The sequence below is a fragment of the Ursus arctos genome, unplaced genomic scaffold, assembly GCF_023065955.2.
Source record: "Ursus arctos isolate Adak ecotype North America unplaced genomic scaffold, UrsArc2.0 scaffold_16, whole genome shotgun sequence".
Lineage (NCBI taxonomy): Eukaryota > Metazoa > Chordata > Mammalia > Carnivora > Ursidae > Ursus > Ursus arctos.
In genome coordinates, this window is record NW_026622830.1 from 51097630 (window position 1) to 51114089 (window position 16460).

At 44.5% G+C, this 16460-nt stretch overlaps 1 protein-coding gene and 1 long non-coding RNA gene across 8 annotated transcripts in view; one reads left to right on the plus strand and one right to left on the minus strand.

The window, feature by feature from the left end:
• LOC125281381 (dual oxidase 1-like) overlaps positions 1–16460 on the minus strand; it is a 273276-nt gene that overhangs the window by 44275 nt on the left and 212541 nt on the right.
• The window catches only part of LOC125281374 (uncharacterized), a 72775-nt gene continuing 58613 nt past the window's right edge, over positions 2299–16460 (plus strand). For 2 of the 7 annotated variants that reach the window (XR_008959488.1, XR_008959487.1), the window contains exon 1: positions 7170–7688. This is a non-coding gene — a long non-coding RNA (uncharacterized LOC125281374). Of the gene's footprint in view, positions 2616–7168; positions 7689–16460 lie in introns of those variants that run through there. The other 5 variants (XR_008959490.1, XR_008959486.1, XR_008959484.1 and 2 more) reach the window with 5 other exon arrangements.

Here is a 16460-nt window from a genome sequence, read left to right on the forward strand (position 1 = left end):
TGTTCCATATACAGGTATAACAGCATCAAACTCGTTAACTCTTCCCCTATGAGAAATAAGTTGATCAAATAGAGCACAAGGTTTGGTGCGGCTCCTTTTGCCTTTAGGAGCATAGACTCCGTGCATTTCCAAAGTTACTTGGGGCAACACCTTCCCCTCGATCCACCTCCCTGACTCTCTTCAGTGAAGTTATTTCATATTTGCAATACAGTTAGATTCTCTTATTGTAGTTTGCATCTTCCCCCTGGGATTCTGCCTAATTTGCTTCAGATTGGTAAATTTGAAGTGGTTTTTCTCTCCCCTTCAGAGTGCATCAAACAGAAACCATAAACAGCAAAATCATTTTCACTGGTAATCCAGCGACATAAAAAAGTTGCCATCAACTCTGAATACTTAGAAGGTGTAAAGCAGGCCACGTGTTACGGAGAGTGACAAATTGTTTAACTCCTATGTAACTATATATTCAATTTTCCTCTAAATCACAAAATGATAAAAGTGGTCCCTACCTCTCAGGGGTTTTGTAAGGTTTAAATGAGTTTAATACACTTGACAGCCTCAGAACAGATTCTAGCTCCTAGAAAATGCTTCACAAATGCCCTGATTATTATTACCACCAACAAGCTTTCAGTGGGAGAGCACTGTGGCATGAGTAACATCTTAAAAGATCATTCTGGAAACTGAAGTCAGGAAGTGAAGAGGCTATTGTTAGAAATCCAAGCGAGGGGTGGGGGCAGCATGGGGTCAAGCATGGAGAGAGGGAGAAGGTTAGTTGCCAATGGGTATGATTGGATATGAGGTGGAAAGAAAAAAGTCAAGGATCATATGTAGTATTTGTCTTGAACAACCAGGTGCCAGAAGAGTGGTGTCATTTACCGTGGGGAGAAGACTGAGGGCCTTGGTTTGGATAATCCCGAAAGCAGAGCCTTCCCAAAGTCTATTTGGAAGGTGGTCACAGAAAACTGGAGTGAGGGATAGTGACAAAGGATGTGTCATTGGGCCGTTATTGGGATGACCCATTCGGATGAGTCATTACTATGGGCCACTGGACTCACTCCTCCTGAGGACATGCTTCAGAGTTGTTCCATCAAAGGATAAGGGGTTGGGATGTTTACCTACAGGCCCTAGTCCCTTTGGTGGAGGGGTACCCTTAGAAGAATGAACTTCCCCATATTCCCTGCCCTTCCAGCACTTGCTATAGATTATATGGGCTTCCATTAGCGTTAGAGAAAGCCTTGGGGCAGAAAAGGAAAAGGTGCTGTGGTGGCAGAACAGCCAGCTTAAGTACTTGCTCCAATGCTGTCAAAATTTGGAGCAGCAAAGGATCCGGATGCCAGTAAATAATCCTACAGATCTCTTGTAAGGAATCTCCAGGCCATTTTCCATCTCAAAGTTTTGCTCCAGGTTACAGGCACCTAGCCTTAAAAAACATACCAGTCTGAAAGTCAGGTCCCTTAGGTTCTGGTTCTAGCTAATGGATTGCTATGCGGCCTTGCATAACACAGAGAACGTGCACTTCCTGCAAAGCAAGACACAAGATCCTGAAGAGCCCTCTGAGCAAGGGAACCTAATACCCCAAGTGAAGTTGGACCCCACAAACCAAGGGGACTGGCTGGACTCCTCACCCAGCATCTAGGGATGCCCTTCCTGACGCCAAACCCATTTATTTTAGGGTGAAATTGGACCTCTGGTTTTAGCGTGGTCAAAGGGACCTCCCTCCTTGGTGTGAATCTAGAAGTCAAAAGGAAAAAATGTTTTCATTTTAAAAGCCTTGAAATTTTCTTACTGAGATGTTCTGCTTCACGTGGCACTAGAGGAAACTCGGTGGGAAGTATGGCCCAAGGAGTGAAGCTTTGGGAGCACTGGACCTCTTCAGGGGTGGGGGTGGTGGTGGGTGGTGGGGGGAGTGGGCAGATGCCATCCAGTGGCTTGGGGGACACTGGAAAGGTAAGTCACCGCGCCTTGCTCCCTGGAGAACTACATTTCCCTAAGGGCCTTGCGGCACACAGTGGGGTGAGGAGGAAGTACGTGTTCAGACCCAGCCCATTGACTCCCATCGTGCCTAAGACTCGCCAACCTGATTGGAGGGCTCTGTCGCAGCGCATCCTGGGACTTGTAGTACAGAGTGTTCATGGTCCCAGCCTCTGATTCGCGGTGCCAACTCGGCGCTCCAAGAGCGCCCTCGGGAGGCGGAACTAAATCGCGTGCTCGTGCGCCGCACCCGAAGGGCCAGCCGGCACCTCCCGCGGGGCGGGGCTGTCGATTCCGCACCGACACCGCCTTCCTGCCCCGCCCTTTGCCGTACTGGGCCCGCCCCTCCTTCGTGGAGACACAGTTGAAGCGGCGGCGGCGGTTGCAGCGGCTGTGGCGGCGGTTGCAGAGGCTGTGGCGGCTGCCCCGCGGAGAATGGCGAATGGCCCGTGGGACACGCGCCGACCCAGACCGCATGTAGTGATTCCCGCGGGTCAGGCGCCTCCTGCACCGCCGGCGGGGCCGGGTTCCCCACAGCGGGATGTTCTCCTGAAGGAGCCACGGAGATGTGAAGAAGTTCCCCCAGAAGGTGCTGGACCCCAAGAAGGACGTGCTGACGCGCTAGAAGCACCTGCGGGCGCTGCTGGGTGAGGAGCGCTGTGGGGCGCCGGGCTCGGGGGCACCTGCCCGGATGTGGGCCGACGAGGGTCGGGCCTGGGATGTGGACGGCATGGGGGTGGGGTGCGGTGGGGGTGGCGTGAGACCCTACTTTCCCGGCCCAGCATTGTTCCAGGACAGCGGGCACTCTGGCCCTGGGGCTCTGCCCTGTCGCCCAGAGTGTAAACTTACCCCGGATTCGCGCCGGTCACCTCGAGGCCAGCCGAGCCTTGACTCTCTCCCCTCCCCACCAAATCCTGCACTCCAGGTGCTACACACACACACACACACACACACACACACACACACACGCGCTCGAGGCCGGCCGAGCCTTGACTCTCTCCCCTCCCCACCAAATCCTGCACTCCTGGTGCTACACACACACACACACACGCACACACACGCACACACACACACTGAACTGTCACCTCCCCTCTCGTTTTTTAACTTTAATTTTTGACTCTGACGTCCTAAGTGACTGAGTCTCCAAGTGTTCCCAGCACAGACTTAATTGAACTGTCATCTCTTTTGTGGGCCCCCTGCCCTTAAATTTTATTTTTACTTTTAGTCGGAGTTTTCAAATACACTGAGCCTCGGAGCGCTCCCAGGATAAATTTAATTTAGCTGTCATCTCTCTTCCTATGCTCCTCTTTTTATTTTTATTTTTATTTTGGGTCTGGCTGCTTGGGTTTCTTCGTGTCCTTGGTGTGACGTGGGCTTCTCCTGTCGGAGGAAGGGGTGGCTTTCCTGGGTTCAAGGAGGCGGCTGCTGCTTTATTGCCAGGATGGCAGTGATAGTTATTTGCCTTCTTTCGTTTTTATGGACTGTGGGGTGGAGGTTCTGTGGAGCCCAGGGGGGCCCGCTGTTGACCTGAGATGAAGCTCATCCTTGTGGCTGTGAAGTGTCCACGAGGCTTCCTGTCACCTGCTGCATGTGATCTCTGCCTTGCTGGGCTGTGTGTTGTTTTCTATTTTCTTCCCTACTTAGCCTTAACTTTTGTGAAGGACCAAACACCTGTGCTGTCTGTAGTGTTTTGAGGGGCTGAGAAAAGGACACCTTGTTTCTCTAGATGTCTTTTTTATTCTTAAAATGAGGAAAAAGCACCCGATTTAGGACACATAGTCTTAATGTGTCTGTCACTTGAAGAAATATGACATAAAAGAATTCATTTTATATGTGAGAATTTTAAATAAAGATCTTGCTCATGAGATTGAAAGTTGCCAATTATTTCTATTTATACCCTGCAAAGTATCTCTGAGGAAACACACACACACACACACACACACACACACACACCTGGTTTTGCCAAGTTATTCACAGTCTGGGATTCCTTGAGAGTTACACTATCTTGTTCAGTTTGGAATGAAATGTAAATTAATTACTTACTGTTAAGAGGGATTAGTTTTAGTTTTCAAGACTTTTGAAAGTGAAGCGTGGTGTCCTTGGTAAACTGAAGTGTCTCCTCCCTGTAGTAAAATCTCATGCACACACAGGTTGCGTTGTGCAGAGTTCTTAGTAGTGACTGATTAACACCTACTGCAGGGACATTTTTGATAAAGGAAAGTTGAACAGTATTTTAAAGCATTTGATGCTCTGGGACTTTTTCTGTGCTAGAGAATTAGAACTTTTGTTCTCGGTCTGCAGGATTAAGTTCGCTCCATTTTGTAAAGGCAGAATCAATTAAACCTAGATCAGTTTGGCTTCTCAGAGATTGTTACATTGTTACCATTCTGAGAAAATAGTTCGTTTTCAAGGCTCTGTAATTGTGGTTTCACTTTAAGGTGCAGTATCTTATTTTGAGGAACTTTCTTTTTTCATTTCGTTGAGCTCATTATGACTTCAGTTTTGTACCATAGAGAGGTTCTTTGATATTAGGTTGTTTTTTGTAGATGACATTTGTTTGTGGAATGACCCAGTGTACTTTATTTTTGCAATCTTTATCCGTAGGGACTACGTTTTTATCAACGTGTCGAGGAATTCTAGTCATGTCTAATGTAAACTTACGCTAACAACTGTGGTGTAAAGACTTTAAAGAAAAACAGTCCGTTAAGGTCCTAGTTCCTGACACGTAATATACACTATTTATTTGCTACTTAAAAGTCTACTTAGAAAAAATGACCTCCTGATCTGAAAGACAGGAATTAGCTAAGATCAAGAAAACTATTTGAAGGAAATGAATGGACATTATTGTTGTATTTTTATTTGCATATTTATGTAATACTCTTGCTTTTCACCTGTTTCGTCTTCAAGCGATAATAAAGATTCTTTTTTACATACAAAGATGATATCATTGATCTGGATTTGCAGCCTGTGGCTGCATCACTTTGGCTGGTTACTTAGCCTGTCTTTGAACCTCAGTTTCTTTACTCTGTCAAATGGGTCTGGTAATGTCTACCTTGTAAAGGTTATTCCAAGTATGATGTATGAACTACTTCAGCTTTCAGCAGGCATGTAAAGTTTCCTCTGCCATTACTTGCATCCCATCATTAATAGGCTAGGACAAGTATTTTGATAGGTACTTTCCCACACCACCCTTTATATTTTGATAATTGCTATGAATTTGTTCTCTCTCTATGGAAATTAGTCTGTGTTTAAGACAATTGGCTGAGAGACACACAGTCATGGTAATGGCTCCATTTAGAACTTGCTTAGCTACTTTAATCTGGCTACATATTGTAGATTGGCCTGAAATTATAAACTTTATTTGACAAGGAGGGAGACTGAGGCGCAGACAGACCTTACAGGGGGCCAAGCTACGGACTAAATGGCCTATATGTATTGTGTTAATTGCAGGTAGAACAAAGAGCTATTAGGTCCCCAGACTTCCATTTCTCCCTGCATGGTTGAAATCATCAATGGAAGAGTAAATGAGTAAATAAAACAAACCAGAAACCAAAAAAAAAAAATTCTGTGCATTGCTATCTTGCTCCAGCAAAGATTACATGCTTAATTAAAAGTTGGGTACCCACTACAAATCCCCATATAGAAATGGTATTGATGTAGCAAGAAGAATTGATGTAATAGTAAGCATATAGTATGGTATGTAATTGGATAGTGGCTTATATGTTGGACTCCATTATAGGGTTTCAAGGGGTCAAAAAAGATCATTAAGAATGGCACAAACAGAAGGGCGTCTTGAAGGAGTTTTACTCGTGCTGGTCCCTGAAGGATGGCTAGACTACTGAGCCACATGTGTGGCTTTTATTTAAAAAAGTAAAAAGAAACCGGTGAAATTAATTTTAATAATACATTTTATTTAATCCTGCAGATCTAATCTGTATCATATTAACAGGTAATCAATACAGGATATTAATATATTTTACGTTCTGTTTTTCATGCCAAGTCTTTGAAATCCAGTGTGTATTGTACACTTATAGCACGTCTCATTTCAAACTAGCTGCTTTTTAAGAGCTCAGTATCTATATATGGCTAGTGGCTGCACACTGGACAGAGCAAAGTTAGAATTTGGGAGGGGCAGCAGGAAGACAGTTCAGGCAAGGGGAGATGGGAGCTGGTAGTGGAAATACACGTGGCAACGATGTAGAAAGGTGAGGAACACCAGGCTGCTCCTCCTCCAGTCCAGTGAGGGAGTCACAAGGTGATGTTGGTCATGAGATGCGGTGCGAGAATTCTTGCCCTGAGGGTGTTCACAGTGTCAGATGCGTGACTAGAGTGCTATGTAGGCCAGGGGTAGGGGCAGGAGAATGAGTTGGACTGGGGGATCTTGGTGGGGGGAGAGGAGTGGTGGCCGGACGGGCAGAAGCTGAGGCAGTTTGGGGGCCAGATCAGAAAAGGTCTCGTTTGTCTGAGTTGGAAGCTTGTATCTTACCTTGCAGGTGAGAGGGCCCGCTTGAAGAACTCTTAGTAGGTCAAATGATAAGATTTGAGAGCTGCCTGCCTGTTAGCAAGGCCAGGAAATTGGATTGGGGGGTGACGGGACAGGTGACACTGCTGGCAGCAAGGGAAGAGACGAATGACGAAGGTCTGAACTAAGGTGCTCCATGAATGGAGGGGGGGGTGCGATTTCAAAGGACCAATGCAGCAGGAGCTCGTGGTTGCCTAAGTGAAATAATGAAAGAGGTTTGTAGAAGCCAGGCGAGGAGTGATCAGTCTGAAGGAGAAGAGATCTGGGGTAAGAGGCCATGGTCCAGGCAAATCAAGTGACATCGGGCTTGGGCCAAATATTTGGAGACACAGAAGAGAGAACAGTTTCTCACAAATACTCTCTCTATATTGACAGAGTAAAATGGAACATTTTGGTATATTTCCTTTAAAGCATCTGTTGCTTTAGGTAGGGACAAGTTCAATTACAATTTTAAATGTTGCCATTTAAACTTATTTTATTATTAGCATGTTCCTCTCATTTTTTTCCCCTCTCATTTTTATTAACTACAAACATTTGTTGAAATTGTGTACTGTAAGTTAGCTTACCCTTTCCTGGATTGTTAAATTGTTTCCTTCCTTTCTCTCTTTCTTTTGTACTTTTTTCTCTGATATGAATAATACCACTCAAAACATCTTGGGAAGCAGCTTTTTCTATATTTTGTGTTATTTCCTTAGGACAGAGTCCATTGAAGTCAAATGGCTGGGTTTGAACGTGTTTCTGACTTGATTCACTGTGCTCTTTCCTAAGTGTTGCTCCCAATGAGCCTGCCAGCAGCAAGGATTGAGACGACCATTTCCACTGTAGTCCGAGTGGCAATAAACACATTCGTGTAATTTGATAATTGGCGGTAGGCATTTTGGAGAACGGGAGTGTCAGGGAAAGGGCCAGAGGAGTTAGGAGGAGATCCTGGCTAATGATAGGGGAAGGTGAATTTGGTGTTAGGGGTGTTGAGTTTGAGAAAAGGGCAAGATCCAAGTGGACACGTCTAGGAGGTTGTTGGACATGGGGTGTGGAACTTAATAAAAGGATAGAAAGCTGTGGTATGGTTGTTTATTGTCATCATGGTTCCATCAAATCTTCCCACAACCTCTGATGCAGGTCGTGTTCCTACCCTCAACCTGTAGATGAGAAACTGAGGCCCAGCGAGCGTAACTACTTGTCTGTGAGCACCCAGTCGGTAAGTGGCAGAGCTGGGATTCCTGATTATAAAGCCCATTTTATGCCTCTGCTAGTTATTTGACTCAAAAGTATATTTATATATCAGAAAATATATTTACCCACCACAGTGAATGTTAATATGTAAACAAAAGCCCTAGAGTTTTTGCATGTCTCCCAAAAATGTTGCTTTGACTTGTGCTGCTCTCTTCCTGGTCTGTCTTACTAGATTCTTCTAGGGAGACTTGAGGCTATATCCGATTTCAGCATGGCAGAAGATAAAAAGACTCCTTTTGTGTTTTGCTGTTCATTGGCCTCTCTGTGCCCTTCCTTGGCGGGCCTAGCAGGTGGTAAAATATTTGCATGGACGTTAGTGCCAAAGGACCTTGTACAACCAGAGCAGAGCCCGAGGTGTCATTTCGGGCTCCTCAGCCAGTCTTATTTTGTCTCTCTCATTCAGCCTTGTTTGAAGCAAAGTCATTTTGCCATAAGGCTCCCTTTGCTAATTTTTCATCAATTACTGACGTTTTATATCTGTAGCTTCTAAGATGTAAGATGGACTTTGGACACAGATATGTGTATCACACATACACCAATCCCTGCCTCGAGGGCTCGGGGATGTCTGGAGTTCTGAAGAGAGAAGGGTGAACCTAGGATAAAAGTCCAGTCGAGCTCAGATGGTTTGTTTGGGACAACTGAAAATGGTTGACTTGCTCCTTTTATTCTGGGAAAACAGCTAATTGATCGGCCCAGAATATTTTGATGTAAACTTTTGTAATTTGTATTTTTATTTTGTTTGTAAGTGCTTTACTTGCAGTTGGGCATAAATACTTTTACTGGCTGTTTAGAGTACTGATCTTTCCATAGATAAAACCGTAGAGAATTGTTTATTTAAAAAATGGACTCTCAAAATAGCAAATTGATTCAATTTAAGTTTTTAAATTATGCTTTAAAGGAGGAATATGTTATTGTACTGTAAAATTAATAATCTATAAATGTGGTAGACAGCTATGCTGTCTTTGGATTTTAAAAAGTTTCAGTTCCGGGGCGCCTGAGTGGCCCAGCGGTTAAGTGTCTCCCTTTGGCTCAGGGCGTGATCCCGGTATTATGGGATCGAGCCCCACATCAGGCTCCTCTGCTATGAGCCTGCTTCTTTCTCTCCCACTCCCCCTGCTTGTGTTCCCTCTCTCTCTGGCTGTCTCTATCTCTGTCGAATAAATAAATAAAATCTTTAAAAAAAAAAAAGTTTCAGTTCCACAGACATTTTTTTCAAGAGTGTATGAGTGAGTGCGTGTGTGTGTCTGTCTGTCTGTTTGCTCAGGAGGGCTGTATGTTCAGAGGTGAATAAGGCAGAAGCCCAGGACCTCTGGTTTAATAGGAGAGGTAGACACAGAAGCAACTACATTTCCCATGAAGGTGTTAGTGCCTCGGTGGAGCGGGTGAAACCGTAGAGGTGGCCACACACGCGGTGCAGAGGAGGCACAGCAGAGAGGCCTCTTGGAGAGTCGCCAGTGCTTCTTCCTGAGGGAGATGAGGTCTGAGGTGGGTTTGGAATGACGAATACGGGGTTTTCCCAGTGGACAAGTCGGGGATGAAAGGACTGCAGAGAGAGGAACTTGTGTGAAGGTAATGGTGTGGCCACCATGGAGTTACGTGTACAATGGCTTTTATCCTGTGATGTGTGTAGATGTTGGGAACCGGGAAGATGTAGGTAGAGAATAGGAGCCAAATCTGACGTGTCCCCTTGGTGAGTGGCCCGAGAGTGTCAGACTCCCTGATTTTGAAACATGGGTCCCGGGAAAGTCCGAGCTTCCGTCCTTTTGGATTGCAAACCCTGAGGGTGTAGCACGGGCTGCCAGCGTTCATCTTTCCCCAGAGTAGAGGGAACCTACTGCAAATCGAATTCATAATCAGAGGGAAGTGGGACAGAGGGATGGAGGGTGAGACGAGCGCACTGGACTGTGTGAGCTGAGAGGTTCCCCATGTCTGTGCCATCTCCACCCCTGAGCTTCTCGGTCGGCAGGTGCCAGTAACACCCTGTTTTTGCTTTAGTTAGCTTGAGTCCTATTTCTGGGTCATGGGATGGAAAGAATACAGATTAATATGCCTGAAAGAGAGGGGGGAAATCCCAGATCAAGGATGGGTGGGTGGGTGCATATGTGTGGATATGCTTCTCATATTTTTTAAGAGCTGAGCAAATTTCCGTGTAGATATACGTAGAAGAAGGAACTAATAAAAGAGCAAAATTGAAGAAACAGTGCAGAGAAAGGGAATACAAATGGAGAAAGGTGGGGTCTTCAGTGGGATCAAGAGTGTGGGACGGGAGATCAGGCTTGACAAGAGGGACACTGCTTCCTCTAAGGCCACTTGGAGGAATTAAGAATGGGGTCCTAGATGTGGAGGGAGCTCTCACACCATGGCTTGTGTTTTCTCTGTGAAGGTAAGAGGTAGAGTCAACCAACTGCTGAGCCAGTTTTCTTGCTGGTGAGGTGATAGGAACTGAGGATGTCTTGTTCCCTCTCCTGTGCCATGCATCCCCTTAAAATAAAGGAAATACTGTAATCTGTAAGACTTATTATTGTTGTTCTTTGGGGGAGCAATCTCATAAATGCATTTAACTTATGCATTCAGTACTGGGCCAGAAGCCGGGGAATGTATGTATATAAAACGAGGACAGTTCAGGTAGTGCACATGTTGTCTGGCCTTCCACTCAGTGACCATGTGTCCCAGAGTGCAGCAGGTGGGCCCAGGGAAGTGCTGTGTTCTCAGTGGTCCTCTTTCTTTCGTGTCTCTCAACTGTGTGACCGTCTGTCCTACTGGGTGTGGCTCTAGTGGTTAGGGGTAATTTTGATCTTCTCCATTTTTGCCGTGAATGCGGTTTAACCTCATGTAAGATGTGCTTTTGCAAAATGTTTTCTAATATTCTCATTGGATCAATATGCTGCCTTAAGCTACCAGTTCAGAAAGGACTTACCTTTTAGATTCTTAGTCAGGCTTTGTTTCTGACTTAGTTCTGAATGCCCATTTCAAGTTTTTAACTGTGATTTTTACAAAAGAGATATTTCATAACCATTTTTATGTCTTTTATATTTTTTTAGAAACTGAAACCACATCTGAGAGATATTTTAAAAGTAGTTGTAATTTTTAACAGTAAATACGTAATTTTGCTATTGCAACCATGGTTTAGCTTAAAAGATAAGGAGCCCTTTGATGTTGTCTTGTGTTTGATTTTAAGTGATGGCACATATTCACTGAACTTCAACCATGGTTTGAAGGACACATAGGTACTAGTGACATTGCCTGTGCCCAAGCGTGGGAGCCATGAGAATGTGCCACTCAGGTCTCTGCTGTGGGGATCATGACTGACTAATAGCTCCAGCTGCTGCTCTCTGATTCACCAGCAAAGTTTAGCCAAAGCTAGGCTTCTCTCGGGTTACTTGCACTTACTGAGCAAGCAGGAGTACTAATGTGGTCCACTCATGCAAGAGCCACATGCCTCTTAAGGGTGACTTTGGCTTGAGGACTCCACATGGGTGTGGTCAAGACCTTCTCAGGACTGAGTTGGAGTCTGAGACTCTTCCTCCCCAACCCTCCTTCCATCCCCCTCCCCTTCGCCGGGGGTCAGACCTGCACTGTGGTTGAATCCTCTCCCTGCCTTCTCAGGTCTCTCCCCTTTCCCTTCACAGGCAGTTCCCCCAGTCAGTCTCCTACATGTGTAATCCTGTCTTGGTGTCTACTTCTCCGGGAGCCCAAAGTGACACACCGTCCCTTTCCCAGAAGGTGTTGCCCATCCTACCGTCTAAAACCCTTCCGGGAGACAGCACGAGCACACTCCATCTTCCACATAAACTCGATCTATCCCTCCGCCCTGAAGTGCTATTTCCTCAGAATTCCCACAGCATTTGGAACTTTGCGTTTGGCGTTGATGGCCTTTGGCTTTGTGTCTGCAGGATATCACCTACTAGTTGATAAATACACTGAGAACATGAAGGGCTTCTTGTTCATCTTGATTCCTTTTGGTAACATACTTCCTTATTTGTAATCGTAGTAATTAGCATTTAATCAGCACTCTCCAGGTGCCAAACACTGCCAGAAATACTTTTACATGGATTAACTCATGTAATCCTCCCAAATGGGATCGGTAATATTATTATCCTCATTTTACAGATGAGACACAGAGAGGATAAGAATCTTGTTCAAGGTTATGCAGCTGGTAAGTGACAGAGTCAGGACTTGAACCCAGGCAGCTGGCTCCAGAGTTCCCTAGTTCATTTAGCAGTTATTTTTTATCCAGACAGAATAGGTGCCAGGGGCTATACACAGTGTTGGTGATGCCAGAACTTGCAATCCAAGTCTAGAATAAATAACTATTAAAAAAGCAAACAAACCCAAAATGTGATTTCCAAATAGACGGATGTAAGTCTGTGGGGGAGTAGCAGCCACCTGATGTTTTGAAAAATTTCTAAAAGCCTTCCCGCGCCAAAGATTGTTTTCACAAGCCAGATGTTCCCGTCATTAAAGTAATGATTTGAGACCGAGAATTAAGGCCTCTTGAAGGAGCCCCCTAACCTTCTCCCTTGTGTACGTGCACTCATTATCAGACCCACCCTCTGATCCCAAGGGGAACAGCTGTAAGAAAGGACTATTTGTGTGGACAAAACGGAGAAGAGGTTGGAAAAAGAGGTCCGGGGAGAGGGGCAGATGGACCAGAGGGCTGTGGGTAAGGATAGCCTTGGGTGAGGCTTCTTTCATGGAAACAAAATTGCAGAGACACTATTGTAAAATTTTAAATACACAGAAACCAAAAGTAAGTCACTATCCCCCCAAAAGGACAGGTTATAACTACTGAAAATTCAATGAGATCTTTTTTAGTATTTTTAAGACAGCATGGAAGAGAGGGGAACAGATGACCTATGTTGCTTCGTTACAACTTTTTAAAGGGATTAACGTGTTTTATTTATGTCTGGTCATATTTCTAGAGCAAACAGTGTAGACCTCTATTTTCCATGGACTTCATATCTGATGAGATAAGGATGTGTTTGGGTTAGTTCGGCTGATGTAGTAGAACTTGTGCTGAACTTCGGGGTAGAAGTAAAATATCACCTCGTGTGTGTGTGTGTGTGTGTGTGTGTGTGTGTGTGTGTGTGTCAGGTTGCAGCTATTTGTTTTGGAAAGAATGGTTCCATTCCTCTGTTCCTGCTCCTTAAATAAATATGTACAGAAACAGACATCATTTTAACCGAAGTAAGTAAATAATGAACTGGAAAAATATTTGAAATTTATAGGAGAGGATGTAGTTATAACCTCAGTACATAGAGAGCTCCTACATATTAATAGGAGAAATTAGATGTTTAAAGTATACATATATATGTCACAAATGAAGAAATGACAAGAACCAATGTTTTAAATGTCACTTCAGTTATCTAGGATATATAAACTTACAAATAAAAAAGCATCTACCGATGATTTTAGCAAAGTTGCTGTTTCTTCCCTTAATGATTCCTCCCGGTTATCCGTATTTGCTTTCCAATACACCTTTGATAGGATTCTGATTTGGTATGATCTCTCTGGAAAGTAATTTGTTGGTATGTGCCAATGGTCTTAAAAAATGTACATATCATTTGACTTAATTTCCTTTTGTAGGAAATGATGATAGGTTTACTTAAAGGCGATTAAGAAATGCATTGCAGCATTGTTTTCACGTTTAAAATTTTGTTTATTGAGGTAAATTTCACATACTATAAAATTAATCATTTTCAAGTGAACAATTCAGTGGCATTTAGAACATTTGCAGTGCTGTGTAATCACCACACCTCTGTCTAGTTCCAGAGCAGTTTTATCACTCCAACAGAAAACCCTGTACCCATTAAGCAGTCGCTCATTCCCTCCTCCCTCCAGCCCCTGGCAAGCAGCTGTGTGTGTGTTTAACCAGCTGAGGTTTTTTTTTTTTCCTCCTAAAAATCATTCTGCTCCACCAGGGTGATAGTACAATAGACCCTTGAACAACGGGTTTGAACTGCATGGGTCTACTTCTATGTGGATTTTTTTATATATATAATAACAGTACAGGACTGTAAATGTATTTTATCTTCCTTATGATTTTCTTAATAACCTTTTCTTTTCTCTAGCTTACTTTATTGTAAGAATACAGCATATCATGTGCATATTACATACATACGAAATATGTGTTAATTGTTTATGTTATTGGTGAGGCTTCTGGTCAACAGTAGGCTGTTATGAGTTAAGTTTTGGGGGAGTCAAAAGTTGCATGCAGGGAGTAGACAGCCCCAATCCTTGCATTGTTCAAGGGTCACCTGTATATGTTGAGCATATTTATATGAGTGAGGACTCTTGGTTGCAAGTGGCAGAAACTCAAACTAACTTAAAAGGGGGAGATTTAATGATACACACAACTACTGTAGGGGAACATTTAGCTTTAAGTACATATGACTGTTGATAGGGATGTAAGTGGAGTCCAGGACACTCACCCATTCTCACCTCCACTCTCTTTTTTGACCTCCCTCTTGGTGAAAAATACTCCTTCCACTCTTGGTTCTATGTCCATTTGTTTCCTTTCTGTGGTTTTCCTTCGTTCTCAGGCTGACTCTTCCAGGTGCAGGAGAGATGGTCCCTGAAAGCTAGTGACTCTTGAGAAGAGTGTGGCTCCTCTAGGGCCCCAGGTCCTGAGACCATGCTGATTGGCTTTACTTGGGTCATGGGCCCATTCCCGTGGGAGATGGGGTACTCTGCTTGGCCGGCCTGGATATCATTTGCCCCGTTCCTAGAAACGGAATCTCATTCTGGCTCGTATATTCCTGAGAAAGTGGTTCTGGAAAGGCATTCTGATACATTCCCACACAAAATAGTACTGCTCGTATCTCTGCTCATGCCCATGTATATATCACAAGGGCATTGACTTTTGTGTTGATAATCCTCGGGCATTGAGAAAACTTTACATGATGTTTTATAAGTTCTACTTAAGACTGTGGGAGTTATATTTGAGGATTTATCTAATTTGAGGGGAGTAAGGGTTTTCCTTGTAATAAATGGATTTGCCACTCTTTGAATTCTGTCTGTGTTAGTATACATTGTTTTTAAAGTCATCCCACAGGTAGATACTGAGGGTTTGCTGTGTGCCAAATAAATCTGCAGTTTAATGAGCTTTTCATTCATTCGGGCAGATGGACAATAAATAACAAGTAAATGTATAATTTCAGGTAATGATTATAGAAAAATGAAGCTTGATAGGGGTGTGTGTACGCTGGTCTAGGCAGCAGGGTCAGGGAAGACCTCTCTGAAAAGGGGTTAGAGTCAAGATCGGGTTAAGCAGGGAATAGCTTGGTGGTTATTTATGGGAGTAGTGTTCCAAACAGAGGGAACAGTAAGTGCAAAGGCTCTGAGTCATAAATAGGCTTGAGAATCTAATGGAAGTCAGTAGAGTTGGAGGAGTTGTGGGTGGGGGAGGAAAGGGTAGGACCAGGTGGGGCTTGTAGGTCTCATTGAGGATTTGGGATTTTCCTCTAACTAAGGTGAGATGGGGAGCCCAGGGGAGGACAAGCAAGAGAGTGACCTGAGTTGAACTCAGGACCTTTCTTTGTAAAGCCTTTCTTTTCTTTTGACTTACTTTATAAAAAGTGTGATCCTTTGCCCCAATACTGAGCAGTGACTGGGGACAGAAAAGGGAAGAGGTAAGAGAAAGAAGTGGTGCTGGAGAAGCGAAATGAGTAGCTGTGGAAGCCGTGGCAGAAGCAGGTTTTGCAGAAGGTGGGCACATGTGGCCCGTGTCTGTCCTTATTGTGGCAGCAAGCAGTGATGAGAAGACAGGCTGGGAACACCTCAGCCCGTGGGACAGGAAAGCTAGACTGCTGTGGGGCCATGTAGCGGGACCCACACAGCAGCCCAAGCTTGTAACAGTATGGAGGTGGACTTGCTGTGTTACCCCAAATTTCAGGAAGAGGCAAGAAGCAGATATATTAGAGAGTACCCCTGGGATGGCTGGGTGGCTCAGTTGGTTAAGCGTCTGACTCTTGATTTCAGCTCAGGTCATGATCTCAGGATTGTGAGATTGAGCCCTGCATGGGCTCTGTGCTGGGCCCCTGCATAAGATTCTCTCTCTCAGTCTCCCTCTGCTCCTACTCTCGCCCCCCCCCCCCCGGTGTGCACACAGTTTCTCTTTGTCTTAAAAAAAAAAAAAAAGTACCCCTGATTTTGACAAAACATGGAGATAGATCTGCCAGTTGCCAGAAAAGAATGAGCACAGGAAAATGTTGATTGGTCAGGGTAATATTAATTTATCTATATCATGATTGCAAAGAGAAGCCAGTGGTTGGCTCAATTTCAGGAACCGACCAAATTAGGGCCCCATTTGTACTTTTTTTTTTTTTAAAGATTTTATTTATTTATTTGACAGAGATAGAGACAGCTAGCGAGAGAGGGAACACAAGCAGGGGGAGTGGGAGAGGAAGAAGCAGGCTCATAGCAGAGGAGCCTGATGTGGGGCTCGATCCCAGAACGCCGGGATCACGCCCTGAGCCGAAGGCAGGCGCTTAACCGCTGTGCCACCCAGGCGCCCCCCCATTTGTACTTTATATTGTGTTTCTTAATGGAAAGACCTGAGGGAGTCTTGATCTCTGGCTCAGTGTAACTTGAAGAGATGTGATTTTTATCTCTTATATACCTGTGTAAAATATTCCTTGAAAAATCAAGCCAATAATGTCACACTGCACAATCTGCTCTGTATTTAGGTGACAGGATAGTGTAGCCTGGGGAGCTAGACTGGGTTTGGATCCTGGTG